This window comes from Adiantum capillus-veneris, chromosome 17 (assembly GCF_014529385.1).
Source record: "Adiantum capillus-veneris isolate H3 chromosome 17, ASM1452938v2, whole genome shotgun sequence".
Taxonomy (NCBI): domain Eukaryota; kingdom Viridiplantae; phylum Streptophyta; class Polypodiopsida; order Polypodiales; family Pteridaceae; genus Adiantum; species Adiantum capillus-veneris.
The window spans coordinates 136,376,527-136,403,430 of NC_140947.1; the positions used below are offsets into that span (position 1 = coordinate 136,376,527).

Here is a 26,904-nt window from a genome sequence, read left to right on the forward strand (position 1 = left end):
ACATGGACGTCCTGAAGTTCCACTACAACAACTCCATCCACAACAGCACCGGCTATACACCGTTCGAGCTCTCCACAGGTAAAGAGGTAATCACCCCCCTTGCATCGGCAACAGGCGATGTGCATACCCAGGATCTGGAATGTGAAGAGTTTTTGCAGCAATGGCAAACACGCATGCAACGCGCAAAGAAGAGTCTCGAGCAAAGCAAGGTACGCATAGCCAAATACGCCAACCAAAAGAGAAGACCGGCCGAGCTGTTCCAAGAAGGTGACTTGGTACTGGTAAGCTCCCAAAATATCACCCTCCCTCAAGGCCTCTCCCCGAAGTTCAACCACCGATTCTACGGGCCATACAAGGTGCTCAAGAGCTACAACGACATCACCTACAAGCTGGAGCTACCCCCACAAATCAACATCCACAACGCTTTCCATGTAAGTCTCCTCAAGAGGTTTGCACCGGATAGCACCTATGGTCGGAATGTCCCCGAATATGTAAAGGATGGCCCGCCAAATGAGCCGGAGGCCATCCTAAAGTCGCGCTTTGGGCGCCGGGGACAACTATTCTATGTCAAGTGGCGCAACCGACCCATGACGGAATGCACTTGGGTACCTAAAGAAATCATGCTTCGTCTCGGACGACCCCCTGTGCTCCGCTTCTACAACATGCCCACTGAAGAGGAGGACATCGATCAACATGACACCACATAGAATAGTCCTCACCCCCCTTGTAACTAGCACCACCCTAGGTAGCTAGACATTTTTGAGCAACACCAAACTCCCCTCCTTGTAAATATCCGCCCCTCAACCTCGGCAACAAATTTTGTATCGGCACGTCTCAAACCCCGGCTTGACGTGGGCGTCAAGCTCTCTCAACCCGGGGGAGTATATAAGGGAAGTATGTGCCACTTCTCCCAACTTGCCAGCCCCGTTTTCAAGTGATTACTTGCGTCCCTTGTATTCGGCACTTTCTTATGATATTGATCATTCGTTCGTGTCCCTCACTCTCGTGTCCCTCTTGCGTTCAGTTTTCAAGTTGCTTTCTTGTATGTACGTTTACTTGCCTGCAGGTCTCGTTTGCATCGCAGGTGAGCTGGCGCGGCCCCGTTTCCGCGACGCCCCGAACAAGGGCGTCAAGGAGCTTTCATACTTTGGTGGGAAAGTATGATGGGAGGGAGTCTCACTCGTGGTCTTTTTTTTGGATCCATGCACGCGCACTCACCAGTGCGCGTGTGTACGAGACAGAAAGTGTAGTACCTAAGCTCGTGAAATCAAGAGAGGGGTAGAGAAGCTGGTTAGGTACGCTGGGGAGAGTGGTTATGCTGATGCTTGCTGTTGAGTTGTAAACATTGGGAGAGAGAGAGAGAGAGAGAGAGAGAGAGAGAGAGAGATGGAAGAGGCCAGTGAAGCTCAGGTGTGTGGACGTGGTGTTGAAGAGCGAATATGGAAGAAGGAAGTGGTGATGGTATCTAGGCCGCAAGGGATGCCTGTTGAAGCCAACTTCGAAGTAAGGCGGTCGGAGCTTGTATTCCAGGTCCCACCTCCCCCAGGCTTCCTGCTCGTCAAGGTTCTTTGGCTTTCTGTCGATCCTTATCTCCGTGAGATCATGAATGAAGACAATGGGCTCACTGTCATACCTCCCTTCCAGATTGGCCAGGTAAGACCACTACAATATGCTCTAATCAGCACACGGGAGTTCTAAGATATATACTAAGTAGCCTTTTTTGCCTCCTTACAGCCAGTCTTTGCCGGAAGCATATCCAAAGTGCTTGCCTCTAGCGACCCGAAATTCAAAGAAGGGAACATTGTTCAGACTATTTCCCCGGTAGCTGATTATGCTCTTATCTCATCAGAGTTCTTCAGCATCGATAAGATTGAGCACACCCATGCTATTAATGTACCTCTCAATCAGTACCTTGGAGTTCTAGGTGGTTTTTTCGCCAAGCTTCATTTCGCTTCCATATTTCTCATCAATGTGACTGATGAAAAGCGTGGTTTTGTCTCAAACCGTTGCCAGGTTTTCCGGGTCTCACTGCATGGGTGGGTCTGAATGTCATTACCCAACTCCAGGCCAATGAGGAGGTCTTCATTTCTGCAGCGGCCGGGGCTGTTGGGCTTCTTGCTGGCCAGCTTGCCAAACTCAAGGGATGCCGTGTTGTGGGCAGCGCTGGGACCGATGAGAAAGTAAGTCATCTTGCAAATTTGTTTAGATGCTATTTGTTCTTGAAAAAAGAAATCTTAATGATAAAACGCTTGCTAAACAATTTCTTAACCTTGCCAAGCTAGGAAGGCAAAAGGGCATCTGCATTTGTGAGGGCATATTTGTTAGCATTGCATTCAGCTAAGGCTCCTCACTGTACTCAAAGAGTAGCTCTCATAAGGTGACCTTTTAAATGGGGAAACTTTATCGACCCTTTTCAGCTTGTAATGGGAGATGTCCTACACTGCTACCTCCTCTCGCGCGTTGCCACAGGTAGACGGCCCATTCCACTACTTGCAGGAAAGACCCACTCATTAAATTTTTTCTTGTGCAAGATGAAAGACCAGTTTTGCTTGAGCAAAGGTCAAAAATGTCTGGGATGCTTACTGATTTTGGATATGTTGCCTTCCGCTGTCCATGCTTTTGATGCCTGCCCATGCCACATATATAGTTTTATTACTATCTGCTGCACATCACGTTGTGGCTCATTGCAACCATATTCTGGTGGACGTATGGTTAGAGCTGGTGCACACCTTGTGTAGTGAGTGGGCAGCAGAGGAGCATCAACAGTCGTTCCTCATACAATGGTATAGATCCTGTCTGATACTCCAGCTGACTTGTGAATATGTGAATGCAAGTGATGGTGTGTCCAAGGAGTAGTGAAAGGGTGTTGATCTGTCCATAATAAAGCCATGCAATTGAAACCAGGTTTATAATGTGCATATCAGCATCTAACAGGTTGATGACATGGAAGCCCCCAGAAGAAGATACTGATCTAGTAAGTGCCTGTAGACGGCTGGATAATCACCGTATGGGAACGTGTTCTTAGAAGATGGGCAGCGAATTACTTAGTAATTATTAGAGTAATTACTACAGTAAACCCGAAGTGTATAAATAGGGCCCATTACATTGTTATCGGGTTGGCAATTGTTATCACTTGTATTAGCGCTTTGAGCTATAATTGCACTTGAGCATCAGTGGCAGTATTATCGGCTACACTCTCTCTCTCTGTCTCTCATCATATTCGCTGTAATCTCGATCATGGTATATATATTCGAGTGATACTTACTTCTCGACAGTCTTCTGAATCTGAATCTGAACCTTATTCCAGTCTTAAGTTTGATTCTTATTTCAGTATTCACATTTCAGTCTAGTCTCTGATTTCTGTCTAGTTCGCTGTCTAAACTCTTCCTACTCTAAGTAATTGAAATCCTTCAACACCGGAATTAGCTGTCTCAAGAGATCAGCTCCAATTCCATTTTGGCGATCACGGTGGCTAGAGCTGAAGCTCGTTGACTGAAAGACTCTTCTCCCAGTTGAAGTTTTCAGCAATGGCACCAAAGTTCAATCGTGGCCGGAAATCTACCAATCGTGTGGACCCCACTCCTGAGGTGTCAGGAAGAGAGTCTGACCCCAAGCAAGAGAAAATGACGGACACTGAGGCTCAGGAGGAGCATAGTCAGGCTGATGAGGTGCAGGACTCACAGCACTCCAGTCATTCTCGACGCAGACGGGCAGAACAGGAAGCACGAAAGGCGAAGAGTTCCAAGAGTTCTCAGTCTCACCAAAAAGATGAGTATATCACGGGCAGAAAGGGAAATCACCGTACTTCTAGCAGACAAAACAGAGAAGATACTGATACTGAGACAGAGACAGAGATTGATTGGGATGCTGACACTGACAATTGCAAGAAGGCTCCCAAGCGTCATTCTGAAGCCAAGAAGAGAACTGGTGGGATCAGCAGTAATCGAAAGGATTACACCGCTTCACTGAAGATTTCCTTTCCCATATTCAAAGGAGGGAAAAAGGATGGTCCTGATGTTCACATACAAGCTTTCGAGCAGTATGCTGAACTAAAAAACATTGATGAAGATGATTGGGGGGAATACTTTCCACAAACCTTGAAGGAAGCAGCAAGAAAATGGTATTACCATTACCTTGCATACCAGCTGAGATCATATAACAAATTACTTAAGGCCTTCAGGTTGGAATATTCCGACAATCGAGGGGACGAGGATATTCTCTGTGAATTGGATCAGATCAAACAGAGGAATTTGTCAGTCCGTAGCTATGTCGAAAAGATAAAAGAACTGACCAGGCAATTGCAAGAACCGCTGTCTGAGAAGAGATTGAGGGCATGGTTTCTGAATGGGTTGAGAAGCAAAAAGTTGAGAGAACAAGAAGTACCAGCCCCTACAAAGAAATTCAATGATCTGGTCCAGCGAGCATTAAAACTGGAACAGCAGGCTAAGAAAGAAAAGAGCCACAAGAAGCGAAGGACCAGTAGCAGTAGTTCGGCTACTGAAGCTTCTGATTCCAGTACAACGTTCAGCAGTTCCGAGAGCAGCTCCAATGAACGGACAAAGGAAAAATCAAAGAAAGGATCATGGACCAAGAAAATTGAAGAAATGGCTAAGCAGATTGCAGAAATTAGCCACACAAGACAGCTGGTCCGGAAGATGGAAACTTGGTGTTCCAGATGTAAATCCAAGGATCATATCTCTACGGAATGTCCACAATGTACCTACTGCAAGGCCTTTGGTCATCTATGGAATAATTGTGGCATCAGAATTCACCATTTTAAGAAAGGAAAGGATCTATCAGTGGTTGCCTACACTCAACCAGTGAAGGCAGAGCCAATCAAAGTAGCCCAAGAAGAGAGACCAGGTATCAGTAGTACTGGTCAAGGACGTGGCAGATACCAACCAGGAATGGACAGAGGAAGAGGAAGAGGCAACTTCCAGACCAGGAGCATGACTTGCTATACCTGTGGGAAGTATGGTCATTTTGTAGCCCAATGTCCAGGTGCACCGGTGAGGCTAAGGCACTAGAGCCAGTCCCAGTCAGAGTAGTTACCAGGAGCAAAGGAGTGATCATTGAAGAGATTCCAGACATTTCAGAAGTACCAGCCAATCCCAACAGTAGCAAGTGGGCCCAACAAAGGGAAGTTTGGAAGGCCAAGGGTAAAGAAAAGGTGGTAGATGAGTGGCAAGAGCAGCGGGAACTAGCAGCTAAAATCACAGAGGATTTAGCTAATAAGCTGCTAGAGCAGCCAGAAAGTTCCGAGGCTAGAGTCATTCAGTAGATACCAGCCCAATCGACTGATAAAGATCAGTTAGTACCGGCCATGACAGAGACCATGCTGGCTGTGGTACATGGACTAGCTGGTGAGATGGAAGAGGAAGGAAAGAGTAGAAGTACTGCTAAAGAAGAATGGTAGTATGAAGACACTAGTTCTTCGAGCTCTGACAATCAGTCTGACCAGGAGCAAGAGGAAATTCAGGTGAAAATTTGTGATAGAATCCAAAAGCTGACTGTAGAGCTGGAGGATATAAGAAAGACCCTACCTGAGGTGGCCAACTTTATCAGACAACGTAGGAAGACTGAGGCAGAGGCTAGAACAGTAGACCTGACAGCTGTCCGGGATGATGAAGTTCCACTTATTTAGGTAGACTACAAGGTTAGGAAGCAGTGGGAACCTCTCTCAAGCGTCATATAGGATGAAGGAGCAGGAGTCAACATAATGGGAGCCCATCTTCAGCAAAGAATGGGTATCACTAACATGAAACCAGCACCATTCAAAGTAAGAATGACAGATCATCGGGTCGTACAAGCGACGGGCATGATTGAAAACACGCAGATAAGAGTTGGGAGGGAGAAATTCAAAACTAGTTTCCTAGTTTTGGATGTGCAGGGCGCATATGGAATGCTATTAGGCCGCCCATGGTTAAGAACAACACATGCTGTTCATGACTACACAAATCAGACCTTAACCATAGAAGGAGAGCCTGGCAGAATCAAAATCCAGACCAACAACACCAGGAGCTGAAAAAAGGAACTGAGGCCGAAGGAGTTGTGTCAGAAATACCGAGCTAAGAAAATTGAGCGAATGCTACCAGCTATGAACATATTTCCTTTGGCAGAAATTGATTTGAATGCAGTCCTACTGAACAAAGAGCAAGCTGACAAGCAGAAGAGACAATTCCCTGATCAGTTTACCGAAGTCAATACTGGGGAAAGAACCGTTCAACTAACTGGAAGAATGGAGGAACCAGCAGATACTGGTATAATGGAAGAATCAGCATGTTCTGAAGAGTATCCACCTGATCAGAATAATGATTCAGAAATAAATGGACCTTCTTGGGACTGCGTTGAAGAATCGACCAAACGAAAAGGAGGAGGACCAAACTGGTTGCTTCCAGATGATCAGGAAGTAGAGGAGTGGAACCTGGGATCAGAGGAAAATCCCAAAATGATCAAAGTGTCACCAGTGTGTGACTACTATCTATCCTTTTTGTTGATTTCTTTCTTATTATCTATTTACTTTCACTTTTTGGAAACACCCTTCGGGAAATCTAACTGCCCTGCATTGCATAGCTAGTGTGGAACTGTCCAGAGGGAGTCCAGGCCTGAGGGTAAGAGAGCACTAAGGTTGGACAAGGACTATGGTTAGCCAAAGTGGGGTCATTGACTAGGAATCCTTTGCTACAGAGGCTACATTTCAGTTCTGGATTTGGCCGCAGTGTACAAAGAGGGTCGGATGACCTAGAAAGATACAATGGCAGCATCTCCTAAAATTTAGGGAATTGCTATTTTGGGACCTGAAAATGTGTTGGCGTCATTACCTCCGGAATGACAAAGGGAACATTTTCTTACTCTGCCGTGAAGTCAACTGGGCAACCGGTTGGGATATTTTTAGGCAGCAACCCCGAAATGGGAAAATGCTTGTAAATGTGCCAAGTGGCACATTCTGGTGCACTTGCCTCATGCAACAAGAAGTGGCGCTGAATTTGAAGAGGGGAGAGCCTCATTTTCAGATTTTGTCACAGGTTAAGAGCTATGGAGTGCTTGCTTTCCCTCCTATGTACAGTGCGGTGCCAGGAGTGATGCCCTGCACGCTACGCACTGCCCTCTCTCTCCCCTTTGGCAGTATGTTATGCCCCTCTAGTGGGCTTTTCATTTGACCAATGTACAGTTGTGTGGGTTCATGCGCGATTGCCGAGGCAAGAGCCTCTTGCACAGGTACTGGATTAGCTAGCTGCTAATTCCCCCGCAGGTACAGGTGAATTCGGAGAGGTTTCACGCCAGAAATCTCGTTCGATTCAAAGGGCAAGTAGCCCTACAGGTGCGGGAGCTCGAGGACTTGCTACGGATGCGACCGGCACGCGAAACGGAGCCCGAAACAGTGAATTACAGCCTGCTGTGTATTTTTGCAGGTTTAGGGTTTTGGCCCTAAACGGACCCTAATACCCCCAGGAGGTTCGGGGACGCAAGGGGACCGCTGTACAGGTGATCTGGTGCATTTTCAGGGCTGAAAACAGAGAATTCAGCGTGCTGCAGATTCTCGCCAGGTTTTGCAAAGTGCCCGTATGCGTCGGGAAAGTCATTCAATGCGTGGGAATACTGACTGTGAAGGGTTCTAGTACAGTTATGCTGCCGAAATCGGGCTGGAACAGTGGAAATTCAGCCGAGTTTGTGTGGGGCAGCTTGTAGGGAACCACAGCGTTTATTCCCTCTTTTGAACAATAAAGAAATACCGAAAGGGGCGCCTAAGTTAGGGGCCAATCTGGTGTCTGTCTACTCATACAGGTGCAATCTAGCAGCCTGTACCCCTCTCCTCTTTGTTGTGTCTTGAAAGTACAGGTAAAATAGACGACTAATAATGGGTGAAAACTAAATCAAGGTTTAAAGTAAAGTCTACCGCCCTTTTTGGATTGAACAGGCCGGTTACATGGTTCCATCGACGGGATTAAATCACTTTTTCCCATAGCAGTGAGCCTTGGTCAGTTTAGGCTTGAAGACACAGGGGATCATAGACCAGACACAGGGAATTGCAATTATGGCTGACAGACCAGATGATGTGACTGAAGAGGTTTCCTCTTCACAGGGTCAACAGACACATGAAGTGGGTGAGTCCTCAAGACCACCACAGACAGATGACGATATATTCAGGACCCAGTTGGCTACTGTTGTGGCTATGTTCACACAAGTAATGCAGAACCCAAGGTTTTTAGCCTTTCTGCAACCTCCTGTTCCGTCTCAGCAAGTTGGGTCACTGGATCATATTCAAAAGCCTGTTAAGGCTCGAGCACAGGTGATTCATACCGCACAGTCAATGGAAACACCTGTACACTTGACGGAGAACATGCAGTCTCCACAATCTATGCCTAAGGTGCAAGAACAGGTGGCTGAGATGCCAATCTTTCAGGCTGTACCAGTTCAGCCCGCCACCTTTCAGCAGCCTATAGCTGGTTCTAACGGGCAGGGAAGCAACCTACAGGCTATGCAACAGGTCTTCCCACCACCTTCAGTACACCCTGGCTATTTTGGAGGTGGATCGGTATTCCAAAGCATGGCTGGTCATGCACCTGGAAATCAGTTTTACACGCCAGGAACAGTGTTCGGGGGTGCTCAAACGATGATGCCTAACCCCATGTATGGTGTCACGGGCATGCTACCAGGGTTTCAGAGCACTCAGGGCCAATTTGGGATGCCACAAGCAAATTTTGGTATGGCTGGAATTACAAATCAACAGCCAAATATGGCATTTCCAGGTCAAGTTAATAGCGGCCAAGGAACACAGATGAACCCTAACAGTGTTCCCATGTTTCAGTCACTTCCATATGACAATTTAACGCCGCTGGAGAGGCCAACTCCGTACAAAGAAGGTGGCAAAGGAGTGTCATTCACGACCTTTACAGGGTTTGATGACAGGAAGAAGGCTCTTTCATTCCTCCAGCAGTTTGACAAGGCCTATGCAGGGGGAAACTTTACAGAGGCTTCAAAGGTCCGCAAGGCAGCCACTTTCTTGACAGGGAATGTGGGACAATGGTGGACAACTTACTTGCTTCAAGGGCAAGCTCCATCCACATGGATTTACTTCAAGCAGATTTTTGCAGCAGCATGGTTATCTGATGATTTCGAAGCAGATGTCATGATAGAATGGCACTAGCTAAATGCTGCCACTTGCAGAAATCTGGATGATTACAATCGGAAGTTTTGGAAAGCTCTACTTCCAGTAACTTCCTATAGGTTTGTGCCATTGACAGAACAGATTGAAAAATACTGTTGTGGCCTACCTAAAGGATTAAGAAAGTACTGCACGAAGACAAAAGTCACTACTTTGACGCAGCTCATCGAGGTAGCAAACACTGGCAATGGTTTGCTCAAGGGAGAAGATTGTGAATTTAACACTGTCGTCAAGGCAGGATCAGGCAAGAAAAATTCAGCCAAGAAGCACGTTCCCAATGAGGCTCCTAAAGGGACTCAGGAGTCAGCCAACGCAGGGAAAGACAAAGCTACGGCTGAATCAGAAAAAGGACCAGCAAAGAAATTGAAAAGACGTTTTCCTCGCAAGTCAGAAGAGCAAAAGAAGGTCCTGAGGACAGAGAACAAATGCTTTATATGTGAGCAGCCTGGCCACATTGCTTACAATTGTCCTACAAAGAAAAGGCCAGCTGATTCTGAAGACAAGGAGGACAGGAAAGGAAAGAAGCCCATGGCTGGTCTAGTGCCAGATATGGTGGGCGACAAGCCAAATTCAGATGCAAGTGGGCTTTGCAGAGCATGGGGAAAGGTCAGGGATCAAACAGTGCTTATCTTCTTTGATCCAGGTGCCAAAGCCAACTTTATTTCCCCAGAATTGGCTTCAAAGTTGGGAATCAAACCTGAAGAGATGGGGTATACAGCAGAGGCAGGTTTGGCATGTCCTGGCCATACAGAGGCTGTGACGCCCATCATTGGAAAGTTGCGTCTACATATCCAGTCCTATGTAGATGTTGAAGAATTTTACATCATGCCATTGGACGGATGTGATGTGTTGTTAGGTATTCCTTGGTTGTTTCGTGTACAGGGAATCCTGGATGCCTACAACAAAAAGATCACTGTACAGAGCAGGGGAAAGACTCATTCTGGATGTAAAGCTTAAAGGGGAGTCTATTCCTACTGTATCAGCTTCTGCTATTACTTCTGTAATGAAAAAGCATCTTTCTGCGTACTTGGTTTTTGCACGTGAAGTGTCAGATTGTGATGAATCAAATTTATGTGTGCTAGATAAAGAAAGGTCAATGTTTTTACAACAGTATAGTGACTGTTTTTCCGATTCATTACCGTCTCAATTACCGCCAGAGAGACCCGAGGACCATGCGATAGATTTGGTGCCAGGCAGTAGCCCACCAAATAAGCCTCCGTACAGGGTTAGTGCGGCTCAGCAGAAAGAGATAATGGGCCAAGAAAGAGATAATGGGCCAAGTACAGGAGCTGTTAGAAAAGGGGCTGATTCAGCCCAGTTCATCCCCATTCTGTTCTCCAGTGTTGTTGGTGCAGAAAAAGGATGGCTCATGGCGTATGTGCATCGACTACCGTGCATTGAACAAGAATACCATCAAGAATAGGTTCCCTATACCTAGAATTGATGATATTATGGACAAATTAGAAGGAGCAGCTATGTTTAGCAGGATAGATCTAAAGAGTGGGTACCATCAGATCCGCATTAGATCAGAGGATGTGCACAAGACTGCTTTTAGAACAACGTTTGGCCTTTACGAATTTTTAGTGATGCCCTTTGGTCTCACAAATGCTCCTGCTACGTTCAATAGGATGATGGACATAATTTTCCGTCCACACCAGCAGTTTGTTGGTACATTCTTTGATGACATGATAGTCTACTCAAAGAATGAAGAGGAGCATAGGCATCACTTGGCCATTGTATTCGAAGAGCTACGCAGTCATAGGTTGCTCATCAATGCAAAGAAAAGTGAATTTTTTCTGGAAGAGATCCACTTTCTTGGACACATTGTCTCAAAGGATGGTGTTAGAATGGATCTTGCAAAAGTTGAAGCGATCAAGTCATGGCCAAATTTGAAGACGGTGCATGATGTCCGAAGCTTCTTGGGACTATGCTCCTATTACAGAAGGTTTATCCGAAATTTCGTTGAGATTGCTTCACCTTTACATGCTCTTCAAAAGAAGGCAGTCACCTTTAGATGGACACAGAAAGAGATTTCAGCTTTTAATCTCTTAAAGGAAAAGATGACTTCAGATCCAGTCATTGTATTGCCAGATCTTAGGAAGTCATTTGTGGTCCAGTGTGATGCCTGTGGTAGTAGCATTGGTGTAATGCTAACGCAAGATGGCAGGGTAGTAGCCTATGAGAGCAGAATTTTGCAAGGGCCAGAGATGACCATGCAGGTCTATGAGAAAGAGTTACTGGCTGTGATTCATGCGCTCTTAAGTTGGAAACACTACCTGCTAGGTGCAGATTTCGTTGTCCAAACGGACCATCAGACCTTGCGATACTTCTTGACACAGACAAAGTTATCTGAGAAGCATATGCGATGGGCGAATATCTTGTCCATGTTCCATTTTCAGATTGTGCATGTAGAAGGCAAGAAGAAGGTTGTGGCTGATGCCTTGTCAAGGAAGCCACAAATTTCAGCTGTGTCAATTCCTTATCATCATGAACTTGATGATATGAGAGAACAGTAAGCAAATGATGAAGATTTTGCAAGGGTCTTCGAGCAGCTAATGGATAGACGTCATGAACACTATCTTCTTAAAGATGGGTTCATGATGATGCATGGCAGATTGTGTGTCACAAAGCCATTGCGACGCAAAGTCATGGAAGAGAGTCATGTCCCACCGTATGCAGGGCATCGTGGTATCGATGCTACAGTTAAAGCGGTTGAGACATTCTTCTATTGGCCTACATTGAGAAGGGATGTGGATGCCTTTGTGCGAGAATGCCTAATATGCCAAAAGGTCAAGTTTGACAGGCAAAAGGCACCAGGGTTATTGCAACCACTACCTATTCCAGATAAACCATGGGAAAGTATTGCTATGGATTTTATCTTTGATCTTCCGAGAACGTAGACAGGAAACGATGGTATTTGGACCATTATTTGCAGATTCAGCAAACAGGCTCATTTTATTCCTGTCAGGAAGAAGATAAAGCCAGATCAGATGGCACGCTTGTTTATGAGCAATATTTTCAAGTATCATGGCATGCCACAGTCGATTGTTAGCGACCGTGATCCACGCATGACAAGTTTGTTCTGGAGAGGCTTGTTTGAGAATATGGGCACAACGCTCAAATTCTCTTCGTCATTTCATCCTCAAACAGATGGGCGGTCAGAAGAGGCAAATTCTACTGTCCTAGATCTGCTGAAGTGTTATGTGTCAGAGCATAAAGGAAAGTGGGAGCAATATTTGCCATTGGTGGAGTATGCATACAATAATACAGTGCATTCATCAACTGGCAAGGCACCTTTTGAGATAGTTGAAGGTGGCAAGAAAGTTCCTCCCATATTGCATACAAAGGACAAGATATTTGAAGCAGATAAGTATGTTCAGGACATGGATGAAATGTACAAGAAGGTCAAAGTGGCCTTGGAAAGGACTCAGGCAAAGCAAAAGAAAGCAGTTGATCGTCACCGTCGTGAAGTGGTATATTCACTTGGTGATTGGGTGCTTTTACGCTTTGAAAAGGCAAGGTTAAAGAAGATGAAGGGCAAGGAAAGACTGTTTCCAAAGCTCAGCATGCATTACTATGGGCCTTTTCAAGTATGCGACATAATCAGTGATGTTGCATATAGGCTGAAATTGCCTGACAGTTGGAAGATTCACAATGCGTTTCATGTGAGTCTTCTCAGACCCTATGTGGGTGATGTGCCAGAAGATATGCCAGTTGAAGATCAGCCGGAAGTCGAGAACTTGACGAGATCTTGGTCCCTGAACAGATTTTGGCACACAAAGAAAGGAAAGTGAAAGGCAAGGTTGCTAGGCGTTACTTGGTAAAGTTCAGAAACTATCCACCAATGGATGCTAAGTGGATGGAAGAAGGTGAACTTGCAGAGTCACCAACTGTGTTATCACTTTACCTGGAAGCCTTCGATTTGCAACCTACCTTGATCCCTTGAGTTTCAAAGCTACATGGATTGTCAGTGTGACAATGGCTTCTGAAACAAATGATGTACATGGTATTTAAAGTGAGCTCAAATGAAATACCTGTTACATGAATGTTAGAGCTGTACAGATTGTCAGTTTGGCAATTGCTCTTATGGAATGTCCAAAAGTTTGGTTAGTGCTATAGAAGTGAGTATTTCTTGTCAGTTTGTCAAGGATACAGTGATTGCTTCTATTGAAGAGTACATGTGTAACTGCATTCTTAAACTGTCGGTTTGGGTATGCTCGAAAGTGTTACGGGATCCAACGTGTACTATAAGACAGTGGCAAAATGTGCAGCTACCATTTTGTCATTGGAAAGTTAGTGACTCAAAGCAATGGCAGAGTGCGAAGCTACCACTATGTCATTGGGACAGGGTTCACACGCAGGCAATACATGAGTCGACGAGGTGTTGAATACACGAGGGTTGACAATGAGCATGTATGTGTCGTACATGTGTCGACAGGTGTTGAATACATCAATGTTGACTAGGAGCCTGTACGACATAGATGCAAACGAGGACGTTTGAGATTTCAAGAGGGGGGTATGTCACCAGCGTGTGACTACTATCTATCCTTTTTGTTGATTTCTTTCTTATTATCTATTTACTTTTACTTTTTGGAAACACCCCTCGGGAAATCTAACTGCCCTGCATTGCATAGCTAGTGTGGAACTGTCCAGAGGGAGTCCAGGTCTGAGGGCAAGAGAGCACTAAGGTTGGACAAGGACTATGGTTAGCCAAAGTGGGGTCATTGACTAGCCAAAGTGGAATCCTTTGCTACAGAGGCTACATTTCAGTTCTGGATTTGGCCGCAGTGTACAAAGAGGGTCGGATGACCTAGAAAGATACAATGGCAGCATCTCCTAAAATTTAGGGAATTGCTATTTTGGGACCTGAAAATGTGTTGGCGTCATTACCTCCGGAATGACAAAGGGAACATTTTCTTACTCTGCCGTGAAGTCAACTGGGCAACCGGTTGGGAGATTTTTAGGCGGCAACCCCAAAACGGGAAAATGTTTGTAAATGTGCCAAGTGGCACCTTCTGGTGCACTTTCCTCATGCAACAAGAAGTGGCGCTGAATTTTAAGCTGGGAGAGGCTCATTTTCAGATTTTGTCACAGGTTAAGAGCTATGGAGTGCTTGCTTTCCCTCTTATGCACAGTGCGGTGCCAAGAGTGATGCCCTGCACGCTACGCACTGCCCTCTCTCTCCCCTTTGGCAGTATGTTATGCCCCTCTAGTGGGCTCTTCATTTGACCAATGTACAGTTGTGTGGGTTCATGCGCGATTGCCGAGGCAAGAGCCTCTTGTATAGGTACTGGATTAGCTAGCGGCTAATCCTCCCGCAGGTACAGGTGAATTCGGAGAGGTTTCACGCCAGAAATCTCGTCCGATTCAAAGGGCAAGTAGCCCTACAGGTGCGGGAGCTCGAGGACTTGCTACAGATGCGACCGGCACGCGAAATGGAGCCCGAAACAGTGAATTACAGCCTGCTGTGTATTTTTGCAGGTTTAGGGTTTTGGCCCTAAACGGACCCTAATACCCCCAGGAGGTTCGGGGACGCAAGGGGACCGCTGTACAGGTGATCTGGCGCATTTTCGGGGCTGAAAACAGAGAATTCAGCGTGCTGCAGATTCTCGCCAGGTTTTGCAAAGTCCTCGTATGCGTCGGGAAAGTCATTCAATGCGTGGGAATACTGACCGTGAAGGGTTCTAGTATAGTTATGTTGCCGAAATCAGGCCAGAACAGTCAAAATTCAGCCAAGGTTGTGCGGGGCAGCTTGGAAAGAACCACAGCGTTTATTCCCTCTTTTAAACAATAAAGAATAACGAAAGGGGTGCCTAAGTTAGGGGCCAATCTGGTGTCGGTCTTCTCATACAGGTGCATTCTAGCATCTGTATCCCATTCCCCTCTCTTGTGTCACTATAGCGCAGGTATAATAGACGACTAATAATGGGTGAAAGCTAAATCAAGGTTTAAAGTAAAGTCTACCGCCCTTTTGGATTGAACAGGCCTGTTTCACAAAGTCAACAAGCATCTAAAACCGGCAATGAAGGAAAAGGCACGGAAAATGTTCCAGAACTATAAAGATGTATTTGCCTGGGAACATACAGATTTGCAGGGAGTAGATCCTGAAGTCTGTCAGCACCGAATACCACTTAAACCGGATGCTAGGCCAGTCAGATTGCAAAGATACTGGATGAACCCCAACTATGCAAAGAAGGTCAAGGAGGAGATTGATAATCTTCTCAAGGCTGGGTTCATTACGGAAGTAGCAAGTAGTGATTGGTTATTTCCAATAGTTGTATTTCCTAAGAAGAATGGGAAATTAAGGGTTTGTGTCGACTATAGGAAACTAAATGCCCAAACCATTAAGGATCCATTTCCCTTACCTTTTACTGATATGTTGCTTGATGAGATCGCAGGATATGAGACGTATAGCTTCATGGATGGTTATAGCGGCTATAACCAGTTACAGATTGCTCCCGAAGATAGGGCTAAGACCACTTTCATCACTGAGTGGGGAGCATTCATGTATTTGGTGATGCCTTTTGGCCTGTGCAATGCACCAGCTACTTTTCAGCGGTGTATGATGGAGATGTTTAATGAATTTCTTCATCGGTTCCTCGCCATTTTCATGGATGACTTCACTGTCTATTCAGATAAGGAACAACACCTTCTATTCCTAGAGATGGTTTTTAAACGCTGCCAGGAAAAAAGGATTTTCTTAAATCCATTCAAATCTGTCTTTCTGGTTTGGAAGGGACAGCTATTGGGACATGTGGTTTCCCGCAATGGAATAGAAATGGCCAATGACAAAATACAGTGTGTCCAGCAAGCTAAAGCACCCAGAACTGCTTCTGAGTTGAGTTCTTTCTTGGGGTATGTGAATTTCTATAGAAGATTTGTACACAAGTTTGCTTCTCAAGCAATACCACTATATGAGCTTACAAAGAAGACCAGTAAGTTCCATTGGACTGCTGAGTGTGAGGAGAGTTTCCAGAATTTGAGAAAAGCCATTACCAATAAACCAGTGCTCAGGCAGCCGAACTGGGATATTATTTTTCATGTACATGTAGATGCTTCAAGATTGGCAATGGGGGCAATATTAGCTCAGCCAGATGGCAGAACAGACTATTCGGTCTATTTTGCTAGTCGGAGATTCAGTCAGGCTGAACAAGGCTATACGACTACTGAAAGAGAAGCCCTCGGAATGGTTTTTAGCGCCACGAAGTTCAGGCATTACTTATTGGGGAAGTTATTCCATTTTTATGTGGATCATCAAGCTCTTCTATTTTTGATTAACAAAGTTATTATTCAAGGCAGGCTGATAAGATGGATGATGTTCCTTATGGAATTTGAATTCAGAATTTTCCATAAGCCTGGCCGAAACCACTGTGGAGCTGACTTGCTTTCCAGAAGTACAGAAGGATATTCAGAATCACCTCTGAGAGATGAGCCAGTGGATGCTGATTTATTTCAGTTAGAAGCAGAAGAATCAGTGGATCTTGAATGGTATGATATTTATCAATTTCTTTCCAAAGGTGCTTTTCCAGAGGATTGGAAACAGAATCCGAAGAAAGCTCTGATCATAAAAAGTCTGAAATTTACCATCATTGTGGGAGTACTTTATCGATTAGGTGTGGATGGTATACTTCGAAGATGTGTCCCTATGGAAGGAAGAATGCAAGTTATCTCAGAAGCGCATAATGGCGAGTCTGGTGGACATTTTTCCAACGAAGTAACCTACAAGAAGATTTTGCAAGCAGGTCTGTGGTGGCAAACAATGATTGCTGATGTCAGAAGCTTTTGTAAAACTTGTGACATATGCCAAAGAATGGGCCGACCAACAGCTGCAGACATGACTCTCTTAATGCCGATACAACCATTGGGAGTATTCATGAAATGGGGACTGGATTTTATGGGACCTTTTAAGAAGGTGGCTCCCAGGAAGAACAAGTACATCATGATGGCTACTTGTTATGTTACCAAGTGGGTTGAAGCTAAAGCTCTTCCTGACAACACAGCTAAGTCAACTGCAAGGTTTCTGTTTGAGAATATTGTCTGCCGATATGGATGTCCAGTGGAAATTGTGACCGATCAAGGGACACACTTTATCAATGATACTATGGAGATCCTATTGGATATGCTTTCAGTCAAGCATCGGAAATCTACCCCTTACTATCCCAGATGCAATGGACAGGCTGAAAGTAGCAATAAGACAATCAAGACTATTCTCACTAAGGTGGTGCAAAAGAAACCAGACCGGTGGGATTTAAAGCTTCAGACTGCTCTATGGGCTTATAGGACAGCTTATAAGGTAACTACTGGAATGACACCATTCAGAATGGTGTGTGGTACAGAAGCTGTGGTTCCTATGGAGTTTGTAATCCCCAGTCTGAGAATGGCTGTGAAGTATGGATTAGATTTCAACCATAATCTTAAGAAAAGACTGGATGAACCGATGCAGTTAAATGAACTCAGGCAAAGAGCTATATTGGAACAGGAGATTGTTCAACAAAGAAGGAAGCACTGGCATGATCGCCGAATTAAAATCCGAGAATTCCAGAAAGGAGACTTAGTGCTTCTATATCAGTCTAAATTGGGTCCCAAGAAGCCGAATTTGAAGATTGCCTGGGCAGGACCTTTTGAGGTGGATTGGGTCTTCTCCAATGGCACAGTTAGATTGAAAGATTTATGTGGACTGATGTTGCTAGGAGTATATAATGGCGCAAAGATCAAACTTTATTATTCAGAGACCAGAGAAATTGGGTTGGAACAAGGTACTAAGGAACTGGCGGATGTTGATCAAGAGATACCAGGATCAGACATTTTTGGTCTTTTTCATGTGCAACCAGTTACAGCTTCAGAACCAGTACCAGAAGAACCAGATCAGGTTGACCTGAGAACCAGTACCAGTATGGTCCAGCCAGAGTGGGAATCAGTCCAGAACCAGTATGGACAGACTTTCCTAATTTTAAGTGGGCAACGGTCAAGTGGTATGCCAGTGGTAATTATTACAAGGATGGGTTGTAGTCTTGTCCAATGCATGTTTGCCACGACAGCAACGGCGCACACAAGCCTAGGAGCGGCGAGTAGTGGAGCTTTTATGGCGCGAACACGTATAACAATCAGGAGAGTTAGCATTTTTCCTCATAAATCTCCTGCGTGACACTTTCCTCCTTTCAACCATTCGCCATCGTCGAGCTCCGAAGTTTCTTCACTACAGCCGCAAACTTCAACCTCTGACGAAATAGTTGACTGTCAGACAGCCTTACCAGCAACACCAAGAAACGGCTTTGACACAAGTCCTCTTCGTCTTCGCTTGTTTCATCGTCGTCAACCTCACAGTGTATGGGTAGAAGGAAACGCTCAGAGAAGATGTAGGAAACTCTTGAAGAAACCCAGGCTATAGTTGCTGAGGCAAAGGCAAGCCTTCCTGTTCTTCCATACAGTAAAATCCAACGATATGTCTTTACTGATCACGCAATGACTCTGCTACAACTCTGGGATTTGCGAGTGGTGTTACAAGCGACAAGGATTGCTTTTGATGCAGAAATCATCAAGCAAGTTCTTGATTCCTTTGATGCTGAAAACAACAGTGCTATAATAAATAATAGGAAGGTGTCAGTGACACCAGAAGCCATTGCATTTGCATTTCGGATGCCTAATGAGCCCAAACCATTGGTGGCGACTGCGCAGCAAATAAGTATTGCTCTAAAGGAGGATGAAACAGCTAGAAAGAAGCGCAAGGCAAGTGCTCAAGGAGTTCGAGTAGCAAGACTGGAAGCCTCCGCTGCTTACAGGTTTGTAGCTGAAGCCGTCAGTCTTAAGAATAACCCAACTTATGTGTCAGAAAAATTATTTGCTATGCTGTTGGCCAAGATACTGGATCCACAAGTCCATATCAACTTGTGTCAAATACTCTCGCATAATGTACTCCAACAGATTGCCAAGCTGAAATCTCAAACTGTTTTCAAGGCATGGTATGTCTGGCAATTTCTGTATTGGGCTACTGCTGCAGATGTTAATGAGCAGGTAAAGCAGGCTTGGAGTGAGCAGCCTATTTCTGAACCAAAGAAGATTGAACTGTTCTCAGACGACGAGGAAACGGACAGTCAAACGATTTCCAATGACCTGAAAAGGAAAGCCACTGCAGAGGAAGCTGGCAGTTCAAAGAAGCCAAGAATTACGCTGACAAAAAGCGGTGAGTTCTTGAAGCAAATAGAAAGCCAGGTTAAGGGAGTGAGCACTGAGAAAGTTGAGAAGAGTAAAACTGAGCAGCAATTTGCTCAGCAAACTATGCCTGATCAGTCAGTTCTTGCTACTGGCTCTGGGAAAGATCATGTGAAGCCAGTCATTCACTGAGGAGAAGGTATCAGACCAGTCAGGAGACAAAGGCAAGAGTCAACTGGATAAAGGGAAAGGTCCAGCGTCCTCGACCTTATCTGGAGCAATTCTTGCCATTTTTGGAAACCCTCTACAACTGGTTAAAAAGGATAAGTTGCAGCAAATGCAAACTTAGAAATTGAGAGGGCATCTTTCACTCAGCAAAAGTGATTATGCAACTTTACCCTATATGGCTCCTGTGGCAATATATGAACCTGTTGATTCTGATCCAACTACGGTCAAAGACAGATGTTCAGTACTGATACAGTCTTCTTGGAATACCATTGTCAGCTGTATGGGACAATTGGTGGAGGTTGCTGAATCAGAAGATGAAGTCAACAAGCTTAAAGCCGACTTGGCAGAAGCACTCCAGAAAGCCCAGGAAGTGCAGAACATACAACACAGGGTATTGGAAGCTCAATCAGAAAGGGCTCAGGAGTTGTTGAACAAAAAGTTAGCTAAAGCTGAGTCTGAAATTATGATCTTAAAGAGTCAAAGGAATGAAGCATTGAGAGCTGTCGAGGAGTTGAAACGGTGCTCAGAATGAAGCGGGCAGAATTCAGAAAGCTGCTATTACACCATACAGCTCTGAAGCGTTCGCTGACTGACAGATACATCTACAATAGCTTGTCTGAAATTTTAAACCCCGCAGGCAATTCTGTTTTTGATTTAGAAAATTTAAAGTCCTTGATGGAAAGTCTGCAGAGCGATTTGCAGGACAAGGTGAGTGAGTTCAACAATGCTCTTATGAACCAAGCAATAATGGATTATATTGAGCAGCAGACTTCCCCAGAGGAGGATGAAGAAGACGAAGAAGATGAAGTTGATCAGGAGGAGGATGATCAAGAAGCCGGGCATACAAAGGATGATGATGATGCCCCACCACCATCTCCACCTCCAGGACCTGGTACTGGTGAGACAGGGCTAGATGAAGGAGGCCAATCACAGCCAGACCAACCAGAAGAGAATGAGGGTCAGCAGGAAGGACAGGATAAAGAGCACCAGTCGGGTCATCAGCAGACTGAAGAGCAGCAGCCCAGTAACACTGGAGATCAGCCAATTGATCAGTCCCATCACAGCAGAGAAGCTAAAGGGAAAATGAAGGTTCAGGACGAGGGACCAGTGATTGATCATCAGCATTCACTGCAGCTCATTACTTTGAATAAGCAGCTGAGATATCAACAGGCCTCCATCACCAGACAGTATCTAGAGGATGATGCTCTCTGGACTGATTTAGAAAGATTTCAAAGACTATATGTGGGAGCCAGGGAAATGGTAGCACATTGGAAATCCGTTGCTTTCCATGATCAAGAAGTTTATAGACTACCTGCACATCCTAGTACAGTTCAGCTGTTGGAACGAGTTCCGGAATGGATACTCAATGCTAATGAGAGAGTGGTAAACCCGCACTGGCAAAGATAGTCTACTGCAGATTGTCGGTCTTTAGCCCTAGAACTAAAACTTCTGCTGGGTAACAAATCAACTTACCGTTGCATGAAGGATGTTAGGGTCCAACTCAAGGAAGTTCTGGTACAACTGCAAGCTGCCAGAGGTGTTTTGGATCAGAGAGTGAAAGCCATTCTTGAGGACCAGACAGCCACTAGCAGAGGATCCCAAACGCGGATGTCAGTAGGAGCACAGGCAACTGCTCTCCGAACCCTATTCCAACTGGTGAGAATCACTAGAAAGATAATGCAACAGGAGAACCAGGCTGTTCTCAATTTCCTGGAATTTGTGTCCGATTCTCTAGTTCTCTTGTATGCTATTCCGGCAAGAGAAACTGAGCTGCCAAGATTTTTTCCAGCGCTGTATCCTCAACATCAAGAACTAGTTGATCGACTCACATATTTCAAAATAACTGATGAGCTTCAGGATTGGTATGAGCGATCAACTGTGGAATGGAAGACTTGGCAGACATTGTTCAATGATGCTCTTCAAATCAATGACATTTAGGCAATGAAAGAAGAGCTACATAGGATTCAACGGTGTATGGGCCAGTGGAAGATTCAGGTCAGAGGATTGACTAGGATTACTAATCAGTTACTACAGCTAACGGTCGAATCTTCCAAACTGCCTGAGAAAGACATTGCAGCAAAGCCGGGTCTGGCACCGCAGTATAGGGAGATGGCTAAGATTCTTTTCGAAGCTTGCGTCAAAACAAATCAGCCTCTTCCACAAGGATGGATCCATACTGCTTCGCATTGTCATAAGCTGGCCAGAACCAGACTGAGCAAGGGCAGGCGTACACTCTATGATCCTGATACGAAAACCTATCATTCTCTCACACCTTATGAGGTAGAGATGACCACCGACCGGCGGGATCAACTTGAGCAGGAGGCCATTTACCGACTGATTCAGAAGGAGAATGTTGGTGCTGGGACTTCTCAGGCACCAACCCGGTCGAAGAACAAAGGCAAAAGGAAGACGGTCCAATGGAAGGATACTTTTCAGCAGGCAGGGAGAGATGACAGCTCCACCTTGGCCTTTTCAGCTGCCTCTCGCAATCTGTTGGCCTTCTTGAACTCCTGCATCCCAACATCAGAACCAGACAATGGATTTTTCAGTTCCACACCAGAACCAGACGATGGATTTTTCAGTCTCACATCGGCATCAGACGGGAATTTTTCAAAAATTTTGGAATCTCGCCAAAAGGGAAGGATGTAGATGGCTGGATAATCACCATGTGGGAACGTGTTCTTAGAAGATGGGCAACGAATTACTTAGTAATTACTAGAGTAATTACTACAGTAAACCCGAAGTGTATAAATAGGGCCCATTACATTGTTATCGGGTTGGCAATTGTTATCACTTGTATTAGCGCTTTGAGCTATAATTGCACTTGAGCATCAGTGGCAGTATTATCGGCTACACTCTCTCTCTCTCTCTCTCTCTCTCTAATCATATTCGCTGTAATCTCAATCATGGTATATATATTCCAGTGATACTTACTTCTCGACAGTCTTCTGAATCTGAATCTGAACCTTATTCCAGTCTTAAGTCTGATTCTTATTTCAATATTCACATTTCAGTCTAGTCTCTGATTTCTGTCTAGTCTGCTGTCTGAACTCTTCCTACTCTAAGTAGTTGAAATCCTTCCAACACTGGAATTAGCTGTCTCAAGAGATCAGCTTCAATTCCAGTGCCTCAACCACAATCTGACTTGTCAATATGTGAGTGCAAGCGATGGTGCGTCCAAGGAGTAGTGAAAGGGTGTCGATCTGTCCATAATAAAGCCATGCAATTGAAACCAGGTTTATAATGTGCATACCGGCATCTAACAGGTTGATGACATGGAAGCCCCCAGAAGAAGATACTGATCTTGTAAGTGCCTCAACCACAATCGGTGTAGCTCCCAATTTCAGTCTAACGACCTTGCGTGATGCCAAGGTTCACAGACAAATCTCTATCCTGTGCTTAGCTCCACAGCTGTCTTTGTAGCCCCTCTCAATAAATACGATCTGTGTAAAGCAACAAGAGTATTCAACCGGTGATAACTCTGCACCGCTATCACTCTCTATATCAATATACATACCAAAAGTATAGGAGAGAGCAGATATCCCTGCCATGGAGTGAACAATCTCTGATGGTGCATGAACTTGATCTACCCGTCGCATGCCAAGACACCCCATGTAATCTCACTTGAAACTCTCCGACATTTTTGGTATAGCTCGAAATATAGATGTATGATTAATCGTAGAGAATCCTCTCCTGAATTCATGTGTACCCGTGCTCGGACACCCTCTCTTGTGCCCAATGACTCAGCTCATGAGCGTAAAGCTTGGCCAATGTGTGGCGTATCAGGAGGGTGCAGTAGTTACTTATAGGGAGCATAGGATCCTTAGCCTTCATTATTGGCATAATAGTGTCATTGCTTGAGCTCAGGAAAGCCTTCACATACACAAGAAGTTTTGGACAAATTCTCATAATAATTCCCGCATTGTGACTTACCTCAACATCATGAGCTTCTGTGAGGGAGGCACTGCATACCTAGCTAGGTACGATTGGGGGCAGGGGATCACCGGCCCGGTGGGGGGCCGGTGGTCCCCTGCCCCCAATCGTACCTAGCTAGGTATGCAGTGCCTCTCGAACAAAAGCTTGTGATGTTATTCATTGTATGAAAAACACTGGAAAAGAGTCCATTTTCCTACATGAGAAAATTTGTAAATCTTCTTGTGATATGGATTTACTAACTATGTGTGCCAACTTGCCCTCCTGAACACTCTTAAGCATTCATAGATTGGAGAGTGTGCTCAGGCAATAGCTCTGAGTCCACATTTTTCCTTCTATGTGTAGGTACTAGGTAGGTTGTAAAGGCCAAAAGTGAGGTTTCCCCTTAGGTATTGCCCTTCTCCCCTCTTCTATTTGTCGAGCCATAGCCAGGTTTAAGGGCCGGTAAATGAAACCATGCGTTTTCTTTTTTGTTTTTTCCGCCGTTGAAAAATTCCTTCTCTTTTGGGTATAGAGGGCATTTCTAATTACTTCTGGGTCAACTTGCACCTTCAAGCATGGGATTTGACTCTTTTGAGCATGCATACATGTAATCAACATATTGATTTGGCATGTTTTGACTTAAGACTTCAACCTCTGTGCATCACTCCCATTAGAAGTAGAACATGGTAAGCAACATTAGAGGGATGTAGCCTAGTGGCTTTTTTGAAAAGGAGACTTAAAAAGAATCTATGTTTTAAACAAAAATAAACATTTGATTATCTATGGGCACCCTTTTTCAACCTACTAGAGCATGCCTTGCATTGTTTGGGTGTCACGACTTGTACATGTAAGTCATGTCAATGGTTTTGGATTTTGCATTGATAGATTAAGGAAAGTTGTACAGGTGAGAGTGCTGAAGGAGGTCTACCACTTCGATGAAGCTTTCAATTACAAAACTGAGAAGGATCTGAATTTAACTTTAAAAAGGTGCCTGGATATATTGAAGACTTCCGCTGTACATTGGTTTTTTGTTGTATTTAGTGTACTTTGTGCACTTTCTGTTTGGTTGGTATTCTTTGTAGGAAAGAGTTGCAATTTCGTTTTCCGCTGGCTCATACATTATCAAACCCATCTGATGGGTTCACTACATCAATGTCATCTTTTCTAGGTACTTTCCAAGTGGGTTTGATGTTTATTTTGAGAATGTGGGAGGAAACACACTCGAGGCAGCACTCGAGAACATAAGAAGAAAGGGGCGGATTATTGCTTGTGGGATGATTTCTCAGTACAACAAGGTACAACTATGTGAAGTGCTCTTCTCCTGCAATAAATCTTTATTGTTGCTTTTGATGTTCTCTCAAAGGATTATAATATTATTGTCTGTACTGATCTGATAAGTGGTGTATGTTGAAGCAAAAAATATGCTTCATAAGTTGTCCTGGGATTAGTTCTTTAACCCATATTAGCCCTCCACTTAATCATGGCTTGAATTTGTGTGCGAACTATAGGCATACAAAACTATTCAATGCTCATTGGGGCTTCTTGCAAACATTAAAGAGTAAAGAAGCTTTGCTTGTATGTGTGTGCACATGTACATAGGTGAAAGCATGTTAATGCGACACATTATTTTGTGCTATTCAACATATTCAGCTTGGCACAGTTCAAAAAACTTGGTCATATGGTAAATTTTTTACAAATAATATTGAAATTTGTAAGAGTTTGTACATTTGGATTTCTTATTTTAAGAGCTTCCGATTGATATGTAATACGACATAGATTTGTGAGATCTAGCTCATGTTATTATGCACGTTAGCATACTTCTAAATTATGCTAATCAGAGTGTCTGGGGCATCTTTTTCTATGCATGTTAACATTCTTTCACCCACGTGCATATGCTTGTTTTTGCAAGCACATGAGAGGAAGAGAAAGTAGTGATGGTTGTGATGAATAATGTCCAAGTTGTTGGCCCATTAGCTTGCATTTTCACTAGTGATTGTGATGGCAGGAGTACAAGGAGAGGGAAGGTGTGCGAAATCTGATGCATGTCATTGGGAAGAGCTTGAAAATGGAAGGTTTCATGGTAGGAGACTATTGGCATATGAGGGATGACTTCATCAAGGAGGTCGGTGAGTTGTTGCAACAAGGGAAGATTAGTTACCATATGGATATCCTTGGAAGAGGGATTGATGAGTTTACAAAAGCATTTGTTGGATTGTTGGGAGGCAAGAACATTGGAAAAGCTGTCTTGCTTACAGATGATGGCGAGACACCATGAGACTCTGCTTTGAGCTTCTTTTGGCTGTGGATGTCACCCCCAGTCATGTGCATTGTAGGGGCAATCGACACTTAATATCCCCTTCATCTAAGATATCAAACTTTTACTTCACATTTTGTCTCTCATCAACCAATCATTAGCTTGCAGTTGCCTAAATAAAATGCATACATTACTTATGATAGTACACCGCCCCGCCAGTTTCTCTTGCATTTGCCTAAATAAAATTCATACATTACTTATAATAGTACACCGCCCCGCCAGCTTCTCTTGCAAGAAGTGGTTAAAGAGGTAGCTTGTCCAAGCAATGCATTAAAGCCTTCCAATGGAAGTGAATCAAGAGTAACTTATGTCATCATCCCAACGTGGATTTTCTCACTAAGATTTCTCCGGCACATACTCCCCTTTCAATGGTTAAGAAGGTACTTTAATCCTACTAAGCACACATGCAATTCCCTGTAATATTGTTTTCCATGTGCATTGATATAGATTGTTTGTAGGACACAAAGATGAGACTATAGGCAATCTGTCTGCATGTGTCAATCAAGAATACTTGCTAAATATAGATGTATTATAGCGTCTCACCATACTTATTTTATCATGGGACATCTTTGTTGCTCGGGCTCGGTCTCATTATCAACATTCTGGCAGTTGCAAATGATGTTGATTCCCCCAACTCCATGTTGAGAGCTTGCTTAAGGGTGCAAGAAGTTACGCCTTGAACTGCATTTCTTTTGTGAGAAGCAGGAGACAAACTACTCAAGTCTAAAATTTGACAAATATGGCCATTACAATCAAAGGGGATGCAAGAGCAAGGTCACCAACAATACTACACCATTACCTCTTACTGTTCTCTTTCTCTTAGTGTTGTTAACATCATAACAAAAGCATTAGCTCTCTCTCTCTCTCTCTCTCTCTCTCTCTCTCTCTCTCTCTCTATCTCTCTCTTTTGCCACATGGCACCTTCTTGATCCTCAATAGAGGACATCTTGCCATTATGTATAGAGACAAGAGTTTTTTTTTCAGCAACCCTTGACTAACAATCTCATCATTGTCTGGTATGAGCAATCAATGCCTTGCATAATACCACATGCCTTCAAGTTGCAAGCATAGCCACTAGCTTTAATGAGAGTCCCCCACTTTTCATTAGGTGAACACAATGTAAAGCTTATAT

General features: G+C 44.4%; 1 pseudogene across 1 annotated transcript; it reads left to right on the plus strand.

Annotated features, from left to right (window-relative positions):
• Positions 1–1,211: 1,211 nt before the first annotated feature.
• Positions 1,212–26,349, plus strand: LOC147438143 (2-alkenal reductase (NADP(+)-dependent)-like; annotated as a pseudogene). The gene is made up of 6 exons (XR_015184940.1): positions 1,212–1,653; positions 1,735–1,924; positions 2,014–2,180; positions 24,363–24,445; positions 24,627–24,753; positions 25,464–26,349. The product of XR_015184940.1 is annotated as a 2-alkenal reductase (NADP(+)-dependent)-like (transcript).
• Positions 26,350–26,904: the final 555 nt, after the last annotated feature.